General features: G+C 37.1%; 1 non-coding gene across 1 annotated transcript; it reads right to left on the bottom strand.

Annotated features, from left to right (window-relative positions):
- Positions 1–2,347: 2,347 nt before the first annotated feature.
- On the bottom strand, positions 2,348–2,431 carry LOC113319860. The gene has a single exon (XR_003345839.1). It is a non-coding gene; the product is annotated as a small nucleolar RNA Z102/R77 (small nucleolar RNA).
- Between the last annotated feature and the right edge of the window lie 6,585 nt (positions 2,432–9,016).

Raw genomic sequence — 9,016 nt, 5'->3', positions numbered from 1 at the left:
CCCCCCCCCCCCCCATTACTCAATCCAATTGAAGTTTGAAGCAGCGTTTCGATTCTCAGCAAAATCATCATTAAATTCGTGTTTGGGGTAGAAGTAATTTTACTATACAAACATTGGCGCCGATGAAGGTTTTCGAGAAAAGACAATCGTATTTTACCAGATCGAGTATGGCAGTAATCAGACAAACTGCACGAAGAGATGATTCTGCTAGCGATTCCTAACATAGCAGGAGAAACGAAGCTGAAGAGAACGAATTTGAAGTTCAATCAGCTCCAGCAGTCCCCACTGGAAACAGGCAGGGTTAAAATCGTGCTCATGACAGAGTCTTAGATCGAGATCGAGATCGTGCTCGTAATAGATCCCTGGATCATGGACGAGATCGAGATCGTTTCCATGGCAAAACTCCATATCTGAATCGGATGAGAGAAAAACAACTGGTGATTGAAGACGAAGCGATGGATGTGGATGCGGAAAACCCACAAGTTCGAGGAAACAGAAATCGTGTATTCGGCAGTCTATCAAGGAGGAATGGCGATCGACATGACATGCGAGATGGACCCACCGCGACTCCTAGTACAGAGGAAGAAATGTTGCTCAATCGGTTGAATGAGATGGAGAAGGAGAATGCTCTCCTGAGGTTAGAACGTGAAAACCAGCCTCCACCTAGGTTTGGTAATCTGAACAACCATAGGGGTAGGTCTGTATGGCAACGTCTTGGAAGATGAGTTAGCCCGCAAGCTGTAAACCGAAATAGAGAAGTGATCGATCTTGATCGACCAGAGAAAAATTTATTGGTCACTGGAGATCTGCCTAAGCGAAGGCATGTACGACCTCGGCGAGCAGGGACCTGGCCAGCTGCAACTCAGCAAAGTGTAGCCAGAACTTCCACCGGTTTGAAACGTACCAGGAATGATGAAGATGAGGTTCGAGATCGACATGATGAGAAAGAACTTTCGCACGATTACTATGCTCGTTCGGAGCAAGGAAGAAATGGAAGAGACCCCACTGGTCACCGAAGGAAAAAATGAGATCTACATCTCATATTCCAGTGGATCGAGATTATGGGCAGGAAGACGCACTACGGGAAAAATCATCATTGACGACACAAGATAAGAGTTGCAGTACCCCTACGACAACTCCATTTCATGCATTGTGGAACGGGTATTGTAGAAAGTCCAAGTTTTTCTACAATGGTTGACAATTGTTGTAAAGGGTGATGTGATTCATGGTTCGACAATAGTTTGTCAATGTTGTGATTCTCTTTCGATTTTTTTTGATAACCTAACACAACTCTTGCTTGTATTGTAGCACAATCGTGGACAACATAAGTAGCATATCGTAGAAACATATGCAACAAGAATTACCAGTATTATGAATAATATTTGCACATCACTTGTATGAATTGTCGAACTATCTTGGACAACACAAACTTATGTTGTAAAGTAACTGTTTCGTAGTCGAAAACTGGAAGACAACATCGATTAGTATTGTGAATACTACTATCATTACACTTCCTAGAGTTGTACAACTATACTGAACAACTCCTACTTATGTTGCAAGATTTGTTTTTACAATACCCTTAACAGTTGTAATATTTGAAGTAACAACTTCTGTTTTCTGTAAATGAATGTGTAACTACAACTTTTATTATAATTTGTGTGCATAAAACTATTTTGAAAAAAAAAAATTATAGCTGAAACTGGATTGCCGAAAGTATTTCACATTCACATTAACCTGCCAGTGCAATACACTTACATTCATTCAAGTTAACCTATTAGTGTTAACCACATACATTCAAAAAAATGGCAGTGATACAAAAGTTAAGTTTTCTAAACACACTCCAAAAAGATTATGAAGATGTCTATGGGAACACTAATCGATCCTTGGGCCATGTAATAAAACTTCCGACAGCATTACTAACATACTTGAACTCTTAAGTTGGCATGTAGACATAAGCATCATCCACATGAGCAGTAATCACACACTGTATGCCAGATCATAATGAATCTGGAAACCGCATCCCATTCAAGTTACTATCATTTGTGGGGGAACTGCCATTTCTATTTCGGTAGGAGCCATCATTAAAGGCCTGACGAAGTCTTCTTCAACCTTAGGTTGGTGGATGGTAGCATCAGGAAATGGAGTCATTGGACCATTCTTTCCTTTAGGATCCTAATCTAACATGTTCTTGACCTTGATTCCAATAACACCTTGCTCAACAAAACAAACAACAATGAACTTTAAGTTAGAAGATGAACAGAATTTCCAGAAATAAAGAAAATATAACTCGGCACACAACAAAAGAAGTAAAACAGAAAAAAAAGGCGCTTTTTAGTAGGACTGGAGAGAATGATCAGATAGACGGAATACATTTATGTCACCGTTTCGACAATCAAACCAATAGGGAAATTATTTAATCATCACCTCATACTCTCCACTGTCTCACTCTAAACAAAAATGAAACAAACAAAAGTAAACCAAACAAAAATTAATATACTAATGAAAGATACAGTTTAAGTTAGTGATTCATGTAGTCATCTTCCAACACAAAGTTGGTAACAAAGTATACCTATTTTCTTTATAGATGACACACAGATGTTCGTAGTATTTAACAAACGGCAGGGTAGAAAAGAGCAACTGCGATTCAGTTAAAAAACAGACAGTTCCTTTCACTCTCTCCATTATTGTTGAAACCACGCATATCCATACAAAATACAAGTTTAACATGATTCACAAATGGCTGCAGAACAAGATGGTAAGTAAATCCATTCTAAATGCTGGATAAAATCTTCAACAAAGCACAGTAACTTGACTAAAACATGAGACAACTTGTAATAATCTCAAGATTTCCAACATATATTTGGAAGTACTGTAAGCATACTTCCTAGTTTTCCCACACTGTCCCACTTGCCCTATTAAGGAAAATTCAGGGAATGGAAAATTTCACAATTCAATTCATTCCACAATGTAAAATCTGAAGCGACATTATATTTATAACTGGTATCGTTTACCATCTACCAAATTCAAACAGTTTTATCTCATTCATATGGATGAGATACTCACCATAACCTTCTCAGTTTCTGCGTTAAAGTCGCGCAATTATAGGCTGGATATCAAACACCCTTGGTCAGCACTTCTAAAAACCACACAAGCACATACTTCACATCTTCAGCTTATTTGATTTGGTCTCATTTATAAATCCCCTGTGAAAATTGGTGCCTCAGAAGGTAGAAACCCCTGTGAAAATTGAAGTAGTAGAAATCCAATTATCAATCAGTTCATCTAAAATCAATAATAAACTTTAAAAAGAAAAGAAAAAAAATAAAACTTACATCAAGGGATAACTGAGAGCACAATTACTATTGTGCTGAACCCTAGCATTGCAATTGAATCATGAGAAGATGGGGTATCAGTGTATTCGTATCCATCTCATCTTCTTAACAGCAACTGCAACAACGATTTACATCCCGTCTTGATTTCAATCCGTAGTTTTGAAATCTGATAGATTTAAGGTGCAACTTGGGTTAGGGCTGAATTTCTCTATGGTTAGAGATGGTGAGCTAATAGGTACTGATATTCCATTCTCAGTACCACCATTTCAGGATATAACCACTACCACTGCCATCAACATTACATTCTTCCATGTCTTCTTGTTTATATCCTGCTGCTATAAACACTACATTACATCATCTTTCACAGCTTTAACCTTAATATCAACCTCTCTAGAGATTCTTGAACATAACCAAGCCCCTACTGCCTATTTCATATCCATCTCATTCTCTGCATCAAGTTAATATCCTGTAACAGCAACATTCCATTCCTGCACATATTTGACCATGGTATCAATCAGCTCAAGTCCAGCACCAGACTCATCTAACTCCATTATTTGTTTCAAACAACAACAACATGCCCTCAACATGCTCAAGTCGAACACCAGACTCAGCTAACTCCATTCACTTCTTCATTTCTTCATCACCAGTTCTGTCATTTACATCCTGAATCTCCAAAACTTGTTGTTTTTGTTCTCAAATTATGGCAACAGTTAACACCACCAGTTACATTCATTTATAGCAGCAGCAGTCTGCTCATGTCTTCTATCTATCTGAGGGAATCAATCGAACCCATCTCTGTTTTCAGTTGAAGCTCAGAAACCCTCATTTCGATTTCCATCTCCTCCCTGAGTTCTTCATCTGCATCTATGCTTGAATTAACTTCAAAAACTCTTGTCTTCTCTCAAACAGAACCTCACAGACCAATGGTACCATTTACTGCCAGAATTCATCCAAATTGAGATTCGGGGGGTTTTTATTTATTTTTTTGAAATCTAGGGTTCGGTTATGGGAATTGGGATGAGGTTCTAGATTGAGAAGAAGATTTTGATGAATCGAGAACTTCTAGAGATGGAAGAATTGAGTTATGTGATGAAAATTTGAAGGAAACTTGAGTTAGGGCCGCCGTTGATTGTTACCGAGAAGAAATTTGGTTTTGTGTAACTTGAATCAGTGATGGGGTTGATTAGAATTTAGTTCAGATCTGGATTTGATGAGCTGTTACTATTGACTGTTGCGGATGAGAGAAAGGGGGAGTTAAAGAGAGAGATTGAGAGAAGATGATGAAGAAGAGGGGTCGAGAGAAGAGCAGCGGTGGTGATGGAGCGCCGCCGTCATCTGTGGAGTAGTGGTGTTCTTCAGCGGTGGTGATTGAGAGAAAAACAGATAGGAATTGGGTTCGAGTGGTTGAAGGAGGGTTATGCTTCGGGAAAAAAAGAAAGAAGAAAATAGTGAATCCGAATGAAAATGATGGACGGTTGAGATTGTATTTGAGATGCTCATACGGATTAAGAAAAGATCTTGACGGTTGAGATTGTATTTAGGATGCTCATGCGGATTGAGAAGTATGTGTTTCATTTTGTGCTAATACGAGCTCATGTATTCGGTTTGATTATCAACCTTCGACACGAAAAAAATCCAAAAAAATATGAATAAATGTAGCACATTCTTATAGACATTTTGATATAAAAAAATCCAAAAAATGTATAAGAATAAAGTTGAAAAATAAGAAATCAATCCGATAATTGGTGTGTTTCTTTGTGCTTTTGTGCTTTCTCTTTGTGCTTCCGGTTTGAATTTCGACTAGTTACATAGGTCATGAAGTAATTTTGACTAGTCATACATGTCATGAAGTAGATTTAGTTCACATTAATAGCATGATATATCATCGAAATCGATAAATATGAAGCTCAATGTCGATTCAAACTTCAAATGTGGTATAACGACATACAAACTATGAACCAAGAAGCTCTGAGAGGGTTCTGACTTCAAACTTAGCATGATAAATCATCAAAATCGATAAATATGAAGCTCAATGTCGATTCGAACTTCAAACTTGGTATAATGGCCTATAATCTATGAACCACGAAGCTCTGAGAGGGTTCTGACTTCAAAATTAGCATGATACATCATCGAAATTGATGAATATGAAGCTCAGTGTCGATCCAAACTTCAAGTTCGGTATAACGACTTACAAACTATGAACAAGAAGTCTGAAAGTCCACAAAAACGATGAATCCAACCATTTACTGGTAAGATTCCATGGAAATATTCTACGAAACCTTAAACACAAAAAAAACTTGGTAAGAACAATGAATCCATCCATTTACAGGTAATATTCCTTCGGAATATTCTACGAAACCTTAAACAAACCCTATTTCTGCACATTGGATGCAAACCAGACTCCGAGATCGAAACCTGGCAGCGAGTGGACTACTCTAAATCAGAAACTTGGTAAGAACGACGAATCCATCGATCTACAAGTAAGATTCCATCGGAATATTCTACGAAACCTTAAACAAACCATATTTCTGCATATTGTATGCATACCAGGCTCCGAGATCGAAACCTGGCCAGGAGTGGACTACTCTAAGTCAGAAACTTGTTACGAACGACCAATTCATTTACAGGTAATATTATTTCGGAATATTCTACGAAACCTTAAAAAAAAAACCCTATTTATGAATATTGCATGCAAACCAGGCTCGGAGATCGAAACCTGGCTGCGAGTTGACTACTCTAAGTCAGAAACTTGGTAAGAACGACGAATCCATCAATTTACAGGTAAGATTCCTTCGGAATATTCTACGAAACCTTAAACAAACCCTATTTCTCCATATTGTATGCAAACCAGGCTCCGAGATCGAAACCTGGCCGTGAGTGGACTACTCTAAGTCAGAAACTTGGTAAGAACGACGAATCCATCCATTTACAGGTAAGATTACTTTGGAATATTCTACGAAACCTTAAACAAACCCTATTTATGCATATTGTATGCAAACCAGTCTCCGAGATCGAAACCTGGCTGGGAGTGGACTACTCTAAGTCAGAAAATTGGTAAGAACGACGAATCCATCCATTTACAGGTAAGATTCCTTCGGAATATTCTACGAAACCTTAAAAAAACCGTATTTCTGCATATTGTATGCAAACCAGACTCCGAGATCGAAACCTGGCCTGGAGTAGACTACTATAAGTCAGAAACTTGGTAAGAACGAAGAATTCATCCATTTACAGATAATATTCCTTCGGAATATTCTACGAAACCTTAAACAAACCATATTTCTGCATATTGTATGCATACTAGGCTCCGAGATCGAAACCTGGCCAGGAGTGGACTACTCTAAGTCAGAAACTTGTTACGAACGACCAATTCATTTACAGGTAATATTCTTTCGGAATATTTTACGAAACCTTAAAAAAACCTATTTATGAATATTGCATGCAAACCAGGCTCGGAGATCGAAACCTGGCTGCGAGTTGACTACTCTAAGTCAGAAACTTGGTAAGAACGACGAATCCATCAATTTACAGGTAAGATTCCTTCGGAATATTCTACGTAACCTTAAACAAACCATATTTCTCCATATTGTATGCAAACCAGGCTCCGAGATCGAAACCTGGCTGCGAGTTGACTACTCTAAGTCAGAAACTTGGTAAGAACGACGAATCCATCAATTTACAGGTAAGATTCCTTCGGAATATTCTACGAAACCTTAAACAAACCCTATTTCTGCATATTATATGCATACCAGGTAAGATTTCTTTGGAATAATCTACGAAACCCGAGTTTCTCGTTCGGATGAACTGGATTAAAAATGTATCAGAATTGAACATCTCAGGTTCGAAGATTACAAGAGTTAAAATGACCATATTACCCTTACTAGAAATAAAGGTAATAAATATTATGGAGATTATGAAATTACTAAACTATCCTTATCTGAAATAAGTAAAGTAAATATTACAGATAGTGAAAATGATCATATTACACTTCATGGAAATTTGTGCAATAAATATTATGGAGATTGTGAAAATGACCTGACTACCCTTATCGAAAAAAATAAAGTAAATATTAGTGCTTGTGAAAATGACCATATTACCCTTCTTGGAAATTAATGCAATAAATATTATGAAGACTATGAAAATGACCAGACCACCCTTATCGGAAAATAAGTAAACTAAATATTATAAATTTTTAAAATCACCATATAACCCTTACTAGAAATAAAGGTAATAAATATTATGGAGACTGTGAAAATTACTAGACTATCCTTATCTGAAATGAGTAAAGTAAATATTACAGATAGTGAAAAATGTACATCATCAAAATCGATAAGTATGAAGCTCAATGTCGATTCGAACTTCAAACTTGGTATAATAGCATACAATCTATGAAGCAAGAAGCTCTGAGAGGGTTCTGACTTCAAACTTAGCATGATACATCATCGAAATTGACTACTTTAAGTCAGAAACTTGGTAAGAATGACGAATCCATCCATTTACAGGTAAGTTTCCTTCGGAATATTCTACGAAACCTTAAACAAACTTATTTCTTCATACTGTATGCAAATCAGGCTCAGAGATCGAAACCTGGCCGCGAGTTGACTACTATAAGTCAGAAACTTGGTAAGAACGAATAAACAATCCATTTACAGGTAAGATTCCTTTGAAATATTCTACGAAACCTTTAACAAACCTTATTTCTGCATATTGTATACATAGCAGGCTCAGAGATCGAAACTCGGCCACGAGTTGACTACTCTAAGTAAAAAACTTGGTAAAAACGACGAATCCATCCATTTACATGTAAGATTCCTTTGGTATATTCTACGAAACCTTAAGCAAACCTTATTTATACATATTTTATGCATACCATGCTCCGAGATCGAAACCTGGCCGCGAGTTGACTGCTCTAAGTCAGAAACTTGGTAAGAACGACGAATCCATCTATTTATAGGTAAGATTTCTTCGAGATATTCTACGAAACCTTAAAAAAAAACCCTATTTCTGCATATTGTATGCGTACCAGGATCCGAGATCGAAACTTGGTCGTGAATTGACTACTCTAAGTCAAAAACTTGGTAAGAACGAAGAATTCATCCATTTACAGGTAAGATTCCTTCGAAATTTTTTACGAAACCTTTAAAAAAACCTATTTCTGGATATTGTATGCGCACTAGGCTCAAAGATCGAAACCTGGCCGCGAGTTGACTACTATAAGTCAGAAACTTGGTAAGAACAACGAATTCATCCATTTACAGGTAAGATTCCTTCCAGATATTCTAGGAAACATTAAAAAACTCCTATTTCCGCATATTGTATGCGTACCCGTATCCAAGATCGAAATCTGGCCGTCGAATCCCCCAAACCTCATTTTTTCCCACATTCTATATTTTAACTTCAACAACACTTATAAGTGTTGTTATACGTTTCTATTAAAAAAAAAAAAAAACCTAAACTTGTGAACTGTAAGGATGGTTGATGAGCTAGACATCCATGCATTAGGTTCATGTTCGAATCTCCCTTCTAACGTATTTTTCATTATCATATTTTTGTGTTCTTCAACAACACTTGTGAGAATTGTGATAGGCTAAGTCATTACACTTATGAAACAAAGTTTTTATACCTAAATGTCGTCACAACAGTTTTGCTAAAGGAGTTGTCGTTTGTTTTCTTAGCGTAACCCC

This window comes from Papaver somniferum, chromosome 10 (assembly GCF_003573695.1).
Source record: "Papaver somniferum cultivar HN1 chromosome 10, ASM357369v1, whole genome shotgun sequence".
Lineage (NCBI taxonomy): Eukaryota > Viridiplantae > Streptophyta > Magnoliopsida > Ranunculales > Papaveraceae > Papaver > Papaver somniferum.
Note: the sequence above shows the minus strand (reverse complement) of the source record. Positions and strands in the feature narration are given on the sequence as shown.